The sequence below is a fragment of the Macaca nemestrina genome, chromosome 7 (genome assembly GCF_043159975.1).
Source record: "Macaca nemestrina isolate mMacNem1 chromosome 7, mMacNem.hap1, whole genome shotgun sequence".
In the NCBI taxonomy this organism is placed as follows: domain Eukaryota; kingdom Metazoa; phylum Chordata; class Mammalia; order Primates; family Cercopithecidae; genus Macaca; species Macaca nemestrina.
The window spans coordinates 39,261,590-39,272,194 of NC_092131.1; the positions used below are offsets into that span (position 1 = coordinate 39,261,590).

Consider the following 10,605-nt stretch of genomic DNA (forward strand, 5'->3'; position numbering starts at 1 on the left):
GAGGGCTGGGCTTACAGCAGTGGTGACTTTCCAGGGTGACCTGGAGGAAAGCTGTGGGCCCAGTGGGCCAGTGCATTGTGGGAAGGGAGAATGTTAACCTCCCAGCAGGATGATGGGTACTCAGTGCGAGCAAGTACAGTCAGACCCCATTTCAAACACATGACTGCAGACCTCCTGACTGCAAGTCTTGGGCCAAGTGTCGCTGTACAGGCAGGGGAGCTTCAGTTCCTTGAGAAACTGACCAAGGCCAAGGCATACTTGGGCTTAGGTCTTCTGCAGGAACTACGGCTAGCTAGCTCACCCCAGCACACGCTGACCTTGCGTCAAGGTGACCTGAACCTTACTGATGAGGAGAATGGGAGGGGAGACATTGTGTGAACCGGCCGTTTATTCTCACGCTGCCAACCAGCCACTTTCCCGTGGGATACAGACCCACTTAACCCTCACTCCCCATCACTCAAGGGCTGAACCAGGGTTCCTGAAGCAGCACGTCGACCTGCTGACCTTTCCTTGTTCTTTGGGCACCTTTTGCCTATCAGTGAGAGCCCTTTCCCAGGAATGCCCTTCCTCCACCTGCCTCTCTGTCTGGTGAACTCCTTGTCATCTGACAAAACTGGCTCCAAAGCCTCCTCCCCTGTGAAGCTTGCCAGTTTCCTCCTTTGATGCCTTCTTCTCAGGGCTCTCTTCTGTTTCTTTGCTGGGGAGAGAGCACTTATGTAACCCACTGCACTGACAGCTTCATGCCCGAGGCCCCAGTCCCACATGAGGCTCTGAACTCAGTTCCTGTCATCTTCCTGATCCAGCCTGGGGCTCCTGAATTCTTGGGGCCAAGCTGGGGCCTGGACTTTTCAGGATTGCTGGGAGGCAGTGCCATGCCGCTAGGGCTCTGAGCAACCTTTCAGCTCCCGGTGGCCTCCCCAGGTCCCTGTCTGACCAAGCAGAAAGTGCCCAGGTCAGGACTCACACACCACCACCTGTGGCCTTGTCTCAGCCTTACCCCGCCTTTCCTGGCTCCTCTCGGAGGCACTGATTCCTCTTTCACCCCCAAGACTCCTCCACTGACCGCTCCCTGACTCAGCAATGGCCTGGCTTACAGAGACAGCCTCTCCATTCTGGTTCTCAGCAACTGGGCCAGGCGGCCTTCCTGAGATGCAGTGGGCTGGTTGGCGCTGCCTCCTCCGGTGTGTGTTGGGGGAGACATCTCAGCCAGGCCGGGGCCGGGGTGAGGTGGGGAGAAGGCTCAGGAGAGGTGGGGGGTGAAGCTGGGGAGACCAAGGGACCAGCCTACCGTCCACAGCAGTGGTTCTTCATGGTGGGGGTGCAGGGGGAGACATTTGGCAAAGTCCAGAGACATCTTTGCTTGTCACAACTGGCAGGGGAAGGAGTGCTACAGATATCTAGTGTGTGGAGGCTGAGGATGCTGCTTGCCATCGTACAATGGCCAGGACAGCCCCTTAACAAAAAATATCTGGTCCAAAGTGTCAGCAGTGCTGAGGGGAGAAACCCTGCTTCGGTGAGAGGGGTGGAGCCGGCCAGGATGGGGGCCTTATGTTTGAGAGGTGGGCTCAGGTGGGCTTCCCTGAGCTGAGTGGATTGTTATCCTCAGGGCACATCTGCAACCTCTCTGCCCCTTCCGGGCTCCTCCCGTGGAGCCACAGTTCCTCGGACTGTCCCAGGTCTCACTGCTCACCGCCATCCTGACCTCCCCAGTGGGGGCTGGGGGGCAGTTTCTACAGCCAGGGGATATTGGATGAAAATAGAGGAAATCTTTACCTGCTCCCCCCATCTCCTAATTTTTTTATAAATAGAGATGGAGTTTTGCTCTGTCACCCAGGCTGGAGTGCAATGGTGCGATCAGGGCTCTCTGCAGCCTTGGACTCCTGGGCTCAAGTGATCCTCCCACCTCAGAGCCCTGAGCAGCTGGGACCATAGACGCAAGCGTGCACCACCACGCCAAGCTTGTTTGTAGAGATGGAGTCTTGCCATGTTGCCCAGGCTGGTCTCCAACTTCTTGGCTCCAATGATCCTCCCACCTCAGCCTCCCAAAATGCTGGGATTACAGGTGTGAGGGATCATACCTGACCCTCTACTTGCTTTTGTTTTGTTCCGTGTCAGCCCACAGTTTCACAGGCCAGGGGGCCAAGGGTTTTGTTATCTTATTTTTAAAAAGCTATATATAAGGGACATTTCTTCTTTTATTGATTTATAATAATAATGTTCATTACCACGCATTGATCACTTATTTTGTGCCAGGAACTTTCATACACTTTATATGATTTCATTGTCATACCAATCCTATTAGATAGTATTATTATTACTCTTTGCGGAAAAAAAAAAAAAAAAAACCAACAGTCCAGATTGGTGACATAATTTGCCTAGGAAGCAGAGATACAAGGCAGCAGTGCTGAGATTGGAACTCAGTCTTTGACCCCCAAATCTGTAAGAGAAACCTCCTGAAGATTTCTCCTGCAGGAAGCTGATGTCACAGAGGAGGCTTGAGCAAAAAGTGATGCTGGGCTCTTGTGTCTGCCTGAACTGTGTGGATGTGGGTGGGGGCGGCCGGGAGAGGAGCTTCAGGCAGGTAAACATGGGACAGGGGCCTCTGGGAGACAAGAGGCTACTAAAGGACGTGGGCCGATTCTTGTGAGGGAGTGACTAATACTACCATGAGTCAGCGGAGGCCTGGGAAGCATCCTCGTCCTCCTCCCAGGGCAATGTCCCAACCCTGGGGAAAGCCCGATCAGTGCTCCCTACCCCTGAAATGGGCTCAGCTGCCTGAAAGGAAGCTTCCTGTGAGGCTCTGGCAAAACGCTGTCCATCCTATTCTCCCAGCCCTGCAGGGAGCTCCCCAACCTGGCAGCGGCCTGAACCCCCACTGCCCTCCTCAGCTCTGCCCAGGCTAGAAGAAGAGGGGCCCAAGGAAACAGGAAATGGGGACCAATGGGGCAAGGAGGAGTGAGTTTCTCCAGTGCCAGGGCTGAGAGTCAGGCTTACCTCCAGGGGTCCTGGGCTATGAAGGGCTGCAGGAGGTTGGCAGGCTCACCAAGAACCAGAGGTGGCTTTCCTCTTCTCAGTTCTTTGTTCCCTAGAGAGCCCTTTGTCTGCATTGACTTGGACTCCCAGGAATGTGCTGGCCCGCCCTGGGTAGATCACCTGGCTGGGCCTGTGGCTTCCATCCCTGAAGGAAGGCTGGGTGCACGAGGGTTTCCTCTTGGCTCTCCCATTGCTCCGTACAGCCACAGGTACCCCTTAAGGGAGGTGGCACTATCCTCTTAGGAGAGGGGAGGAGCCTGAAGCTCAGGAAAGTTACATAACTCACACAGAGAAGGGGAGCTGGGGCTTGAACCCCTGTCTCGGCGTCCATGCCCCTCCCCTGGCCTTCCTTCCGCACTTCAGTGGCTCTCGTGTGCAGATGGTTCTCTTTGCTTTAAGGGCTCTCCTCTGCTCCAGAAAAAACCGGTGATGCTCTTGGTCCTCTCTTGACCCCCTTCTCATGGGGACCCAACCTCAAGAGCAAGCAGGACTCTGTTTCCCAGGGCTGGGGAACGTCCAGCTGCCTTGCAAGTGGGCTTCTTCCCTGCAGAGTAGCTCAACTGGCTGCTTGAAGTGTTACTGACACATCACTCTCCAAGGACCCTGGGGCACCAAGATGTGAACTCCCAGCCTCGGCTGCCTCAGGCAGGGATTCCCGCAGTGCTGGGCACCTGAGTGGTACCCACGGAGACTGAGGCTGCGGTAGCCTGTTTCCAGTGCTGGCTGCTGCTTGCTCCCTAGCATGTGGCGCCTAGAAACAGCAGCTCTACAATGGGGGCCGGGGCCTCAGTGGCTGCATCTAGCTGCTCAGGTGGCCTTGACCCCTGCCTGAGTGTGTGTGTGGGGGTGACAAATGGGGGGAAGAAGCTGTGCTCACATATTTTCTTGACAGCAGAAAACATCAAAAGGGGTCTCAATCCTTAAATAATAACAGCCCAGCCGGGCACGGCAGCTCACACCTGTAATCCCAGCACTTTGGGAGGCCGAGGCGGGCAGATCATGAGGTCAGGAAATGGAGACCATCCTGGCTAACACAGTGAAACCCCGTCTCTACTAAAAATACAAAAAATTAGCCAGGCCTGGTGGCAGGCGCCTGTAGTCCCAGCTACTCGGGAGGCTGAGGAAGGAGAATGGCGTGAACCTGGGAGGCGAAGCTTGCAGTGAGCCGAGATCGCGCCACTGCCCTCCAGTCTGGGCGACAGAGCGAGACTTCATCTTAAAAAAAAAAATCATCATAATAATAACAACCCAAGTTTATTGGGTCTCTATTATATTCATTTTTAGTAAGTTTATGTTTAAGTACATTTATTTATTTATACATATATTGACTCATTTAATTCCTACCATACCCCAAAAGAGAGGTACTTTTTTTTATAGATGAGAAACTGAGGCTCAGAGTTGGGAAGTAACTTGCCCTAGTAGTATTGATAGTAGTGGGTTCTGGCACCCTGAGTTCTGGCCTAGGCAGCTGGTTCCCAGGTCTACCCTCTGGCCACTGTACTATATTGCCTGTAAGGACACTTTTGGGAAGGTCATACGGGTTCCCCTGGATGTCTCTTATGAGGCCTCTATTTTTTAGAGCCTTGAAGAATAATCCAGGCTAACCAGGAAGAGGAAAAGGGGTGGCGTGGGGCCCAAAGACAGGGCCTTCCTGTCTTTGGCAGAGATGACAGGGTAGGCAAAGGCTTGGAGGCCTGATGGTGCTAGACAAAAGCAGAGAACTATCAGCACATCAGTATTCCTAGGAGGCAGGTGTGACAGAAGATGAGCTGGCGAGGTTTGCATCATAAGGGCCTGCAAGGCCATGCTAGGGCCCTGAGCTTTGTCCAGCCTCTGCCGCCTGGCCTGAAAGACCACAGGAAAGAGAGCCTCATAGAGGAGAGGCTAACAGTGAGACCAGGTGGACACGCACTACCTGTTTTCAAGAGTTACTATAAAACTAGAGTGAACAAGGCTGTGGAATTGGTGAAAGGATGCACATTTGTAACAGTAGAACAGAATGGAGACTGCAGAAATACGCATGCATGGTCAGTTGATTTCTGACAAAGTACAGAGGGAATTCACTGGAGATAGATGGTGTCAGTTTGTTTCTGCTGCTATGACAAAAAAACCTGAGACTGGGTCATAAAAAACAATGATTTATTTTCTCATGGTTCTGGAGGCTGGGAAGTCCAAGATCAAGGCACTGGTGGATTTGGTGTCTGGTGAGGGCTGTCGTCTGCTTCCAAGATGGTGCCTCTTGATGCATCCTCACATGGCAATAGGGACCAACAGCTCCCTCACACCTCTGTTGTAAGGGTGCTAATCCCATCCGTGAGGGCTCTGTTCTCATGAGTTAATCACATCCTAAAGGCTCTAATTCTTTTATTTATTTATTTATTTATTCATTCATTCATTCATTTGAGATAGAATCTCACTCTGTTGCCCAGGCTGGAGTGCAGTGGCACGATCTCAGCTCACTGCAACCTCCACTTCCTGGGTTCAAGTGATTCTCCTGCCTCAGCCTCCCAAGTAGCTGGGATTACAGGTGTGTGCTACTATGCCCGGCTAATTTTTGTACTTTTTGTTAGAGATAGGGTTTCACCATGTTGGCCAGGCTGGTCTCAAATGATCCGCTTGCTTGGCCTCCCAAAGTGCTGTGATTATACGCATGAGCCACAGTGCCTGGCCTAGGCCATAAGTCTTAAAACTATCACACTGGCAATGAAGTTTCAACATATGAATTTTGTCGGGATACATTCAAACCATGGCAGATAGTCTGTTTAAAAAATGATGCTAGAGCATACAGACATCTATGCAAAAAGAAAAAAAAAAAAAAAAAAAAAAAAGAAAAGAAAGAAAAGAGAGAGAGAGAGGAAAAAAGAAAGAATGTTGACCTGTAACTCAAAAAGGATCATAGACCTAAATGTAAAATGTTAAAATGGGAAATACAGAAACATAAGTGAAAGTACAAAAGAAGAAGCCTAAAAGCATAAAAGAATTAAACAGGAGAAAATCTTTCTGATTTGGATTAGGCAAAGATTTCTTGGATATGACATTGAAAACACAATCCAGGAAACAAAAATTTAGAAATTGGATTTCATCAAAATCAAAACCTTCTGTTTTTAGAATGGCACTGATAACAAAATAAGAAGACAAATCTTCTATGCAGACTGGGAGGAATATTGTAAAATCTGTATCTGACAGAAGACTTGTGTCTGGAATATATCAAAAATTCTCAAAACTCAGTAAGAAGAAAACAAACAAACATTTGTTTTTTTAAAAAATGGGCAAAATACTTGAACATATACTTCACCAGAAAAGAAGTATGAATAGCAAATAAACACACGAAAGGTGTTTAACATAATTAATCACTAAATTTAAATCATAATGAGAAACCACTATTATTATTTTGGAGTGGCTAAAATAAAAAAAATTCAAAACACAAAACTGACAATATTAAGTACCGGGGCAGGGGATGTGGAGCAACTGGGACTCTCAGACAGTGCTCGTGAGAATGCAAAATGGAACAGTCACTTTGGAAAACAATTTGGCAGTTTGATATAAAGTTAAGCATAAACTTATTATATAAGTCGGCAATATCACTTGTAGGTATTTACCTGGAGAAATACAAACTTCTGTCCACAAAAAAAACCTGTAGACAAATATTTATAGTGGCTTTATTCATGATGGCCCAGAACTGGGAACAACTCAAATGTCCTTCTATTACTGAATGAATAAACTGTTATACATCTATGTATTGTAACACTACTTATCAATGAAAAGGAACTTCTTCTTTATTTGAGACAGAGTCTTACTCTGTCGCCTAGGCTGCAGTTCAGTGGCATGATCTCAGCTCACTGCAACATCCATCTTCCTGGTTCAAGCAATTCCCCTGCCTCAGCCTTCCAAGTAGCTGGGATTACAGGCACACGTCACCACACCTGGCTAATATTTTTGTATTTTTAGTGGAGACAGGGTTTCACCACGTTGGCCAGGCTGGTCTTGAACCATTGACGTCAGGCAATCTGCCCGTCTCAGCCTCCCAAAGTGCTGGGATTACAGGCATGAGCCATCGTGCCCAGCCAAAAATGAACTTCTTCTTTTTTTTTCTTCAACTTTTATTTTAAGTTCAGGGGTACATGTGCAGGATGTGCAGGTTTGTTACATTGGTAAATGTGTGTCATGGGCTGGGTGTGGTGGGTCATGCCTGTAATCCCAGCACTTTGGGAGGCTGAGGCAGGTGGATCATGAGATCAGGAGTTCAAGACCAGCTGGCCAAGATGGTGAAACCCTGTCTCTACTAAAAATACAAAAATTAGCCAGGCACAGTGGCAGGTGCCTGTAATCCCAGCTACTCGGGAGGCTGAGGCAGGAGAATCACTTGAACCCAGATGGCAGACGGTGCAGTGAGCCGAGATCGCGCCACTGCACTCCAGCCTAAGCAATAGAGTGAGACTCTGTCTCAAAACAACAACAACAACAAAACCATGTGCCATGGTGGTTTGCTGCACAGATCATCCCATCATTTTGATTTCATCAAAATCAAAACCTTCTGTTTTTAGAATGGCACTGATAACAAAATAAGAAGACAAATCTGAAGTATGAAGCCCAGTGTCTATTAGCTATTCTTCCTGATGCTCTCCCTCCCCTAACTCCACCTCTGACAGACCCCAGTGTGTGTTGTTCCCCGCAGTGTGTCCATGTGTTCTCATTTTTCTGTTCCCACTTATAAGTGAGACCATGCAGTGTTTGGTTTTTTGTTCCTGTGTTAGTTTGCTGAGGAAAATGGCTTCCAGCTTCATTCATGTAACTGCAAAGGATGTGATCTTGCTCCTTTTTATGGCTGCATAGTATTCCATGGTGTATATGTATCATATTTTCTTTATCCCATCTATCACCGATGGGCATTTAGGTTCATTCCTTGTCTTTGCTATCGTGAATAGTGCTGCAATGAACATACATGTGCATGTGTCTTTACAATAGAATGATTTACATTCCTTTTGGCATATACCCAGTAATGGGATTGCTGGGTCAAATTATATTTCTGCCTCTAGGTCTTTGAGGAATTGCCACATTGTCTCCCACAATGGTTGAACTAATTTACACTCCCACCAACAGTGTAAAAGTGTTCCTTCTTCACAACCTTGCCAGAATCTGTTATTTTTGACTTTTTAATAATCGCTGTTCTGATGGGCATGAGATAGTAACTCACTGTGGTTTTGATTTGCATTTCTCTAATGACCAGTAATGTTGACCTTTTTTTCATATGCTTGTTGGCCACATGCATATCCTCTCTTGAGAAGTGTCTGTTCATGTCCTTTGCCCACTATTTAATGGGGTTGATGAAAAGGAACTTCTGATACATGTAGCATGGACGAATCTCAAGTGCATTAGGCTAAATGAAAGAAGGCAGACTGCGTGCTATGCACCCAATGATTCCATTTATATGGCCTTTTGGAAAAGGTAAAACTAAAGGGACAAAATACTTGATGGGTAGTTTTTAATGGCTGGGGCTGGGTGAAGGGGTTGACTATAATGAAGCCCTGGAGAATTTTAGGGGGTGATGGAACTGTTTTGTATCTTGATTGTGGTGATGGTTACACAACTGCATGCATTTGTTAAAACTCAAACAACTGTATTTTAAAATGGACGAATTTCATTGTATGTACACTTAATTTCAACAAACCTGACCACCACCACCAGCACCACCAACACCACCAACAGAGGGTAGTTAGGTTATAGGGCATAAGACAGAGTTTGGGAGACCTACCTTGAACCTGGTCCCTAATTGGCATTCTGCCTCCGCAGACCCTGTCTTCCCATCCTTGAGGCCTCAGCCAACTCCTACGGAAACCTTGCTCCCTGCAGTTTCCAAAAGCCAGAAAGGGAACCATTAGCGAGCCCCTTCTGTGGAGTGTTAAGGTCCTTGTTTTTATTAACTGTAAGTGCTCCTGGGAGGACTAATAGCTGAAGTTACGGCAGGCTCTTGCAGAGGAAGGATGGGAACGGAGACCGTTTTCCAGGAGGTTGGAGAAGAGTGGCATGGAGTGGCATAAGCCTTCACTGTGGTTGGCGGCACTGGGCTGCTCCCACGCATCATGGGCGTGTTGGCGGCAGGGGGTGAGGAACTACATGGAAGACAGGCGCGCACCCCATGCTTGCTTTTGGGTTAGTTTACAAAGTCTTCCCTCCCCACCTGGCAACCACAGCCCCTGCCTGGGCTTCCTTCCCCAGTACCTTCCTCAACCACCTTCGAATTATCCAATGCCAAGTACAAATAGCCAGGTTTGGGGAATTATTTCTTTACGGTAACTAAACACAAAGGCCTCAGGATCTTCATTTGGTATATTTCTGCTTCCTTGGTCTTCTGGGGTTCAGATGACCTTGGGGCTTCTGTAAGGGAAGTTTTCTGGTCAGTGAGAGGAGCAGAAGGGCTGGAGTAGGCATCAGGGCTCCAGGCTTCCATGGTCTTGCCATGCCAGTGAGGAGGTTGGAGAATTGGCTAAAGTAGCTGCTGGGAGCCAGTAGCTAATGATTGGATTTTTTTCTATACCATGTTCTTCAAATTTTCCATGCACCTTCCCACTGCAGGACCTTTGAACATGCCAGCCCCTTGAGAAGTTCTGTTGGACTGCCACTCACTGCACCCGACTGTGTCTGTTTGCTGAGGATGCCAGAATCAGGAAGACAAGGGTTCTCATGTGAAAGAAGACTCCGACCTAGGGAGAGTGGTAGTGAGAGTGGTACTACTACTACTACTAATAATAATAACAGCGGCAACAACACTGGTAGAGCCATTGAGGGAGCACTCATGAGGTGCCAGGCATTTATGTGCACTATGACATTCAAAACTCACACCAGTCTTACAGATGGACAGTGTTATTATTCTCATTTTATCAAAGAGGAAACAGGCCGAGAGAGGATAAGTCACTTGCTGAGCTGATACATGGCAGGGCTGGAACTTCGAGTCTAAGCCTCAGGGACTGGAGAGTCACGTGTTTGGCCATAGTGTTTTCCCACTACACCCAGGAAAGTCCCCCTCTGCCTCACTGGAAGGAAAGTCACATCCAACTTTAACTTGGCAGGTCCTCAGTTGGATCATTTAGAAGGAATGAAAAACAAGAGTAACATTGGCTATTGCATAGGATGCAGGCTACCAGCCTAAGACTGCGGGCAAAGGAGGGCTGGGCAGAGGTGCTGCACATACCTGGCCACCTGGCCCCAACTCTTCCTCTAGGACTCTTTCCACTCATGGCATTCATAGAGGACTTTTTTCCAAGGTGGGAAATCCAGAACAGACTGTTCAGGGTGACCAGAGGCTTGTGGGAAGATGCCTCGGGCCGTAAGCCTTCCTGACTCAGCACTCTTCCACTCCAGTTTTTGGACAGAGGTAAGGCATGTACTTGATGTTGAGCCCACAGCAGACCGATAAGTCATCCTCAGCCTCCCAGAGTCTGGTGGGGTTCTGTTGTCTAGTAAGCCGAAGACAATACTTCATGAATAATGTGGGTGTGATGTTGGGTAACAGTGATGGTTGATGGACTCAGGGGCTGACTCATTTCTGAAGGCCTTGAATCAGACCAATGTTAT

At 48.4% G+C, this 10,605-nt stretch overlaps 1 long non-coding RNA gene across 2 annotated transcripts in view; it reads left to right on the top strand.

Annotated features, from left to right (window-relative positions):
• LOC105472876 (uncharacterized) overlaps positions 1–10,605 on the top strand; it is a 46,942-nt gene that overhangs the window by 20,743 nt on the left and 15,594 nt on the right. For both annotated transcript variants that reach the window (XR_981906.2, XR_011625801.1), the window contains exon 2: positions 9,607–10,405. This is a non-coding gene — a long non-coding RNA (uncharacterized lncRNA). The remainder of the gene's footprint in view (positions 1–9,606; positions 10,406–10,605) is intronic.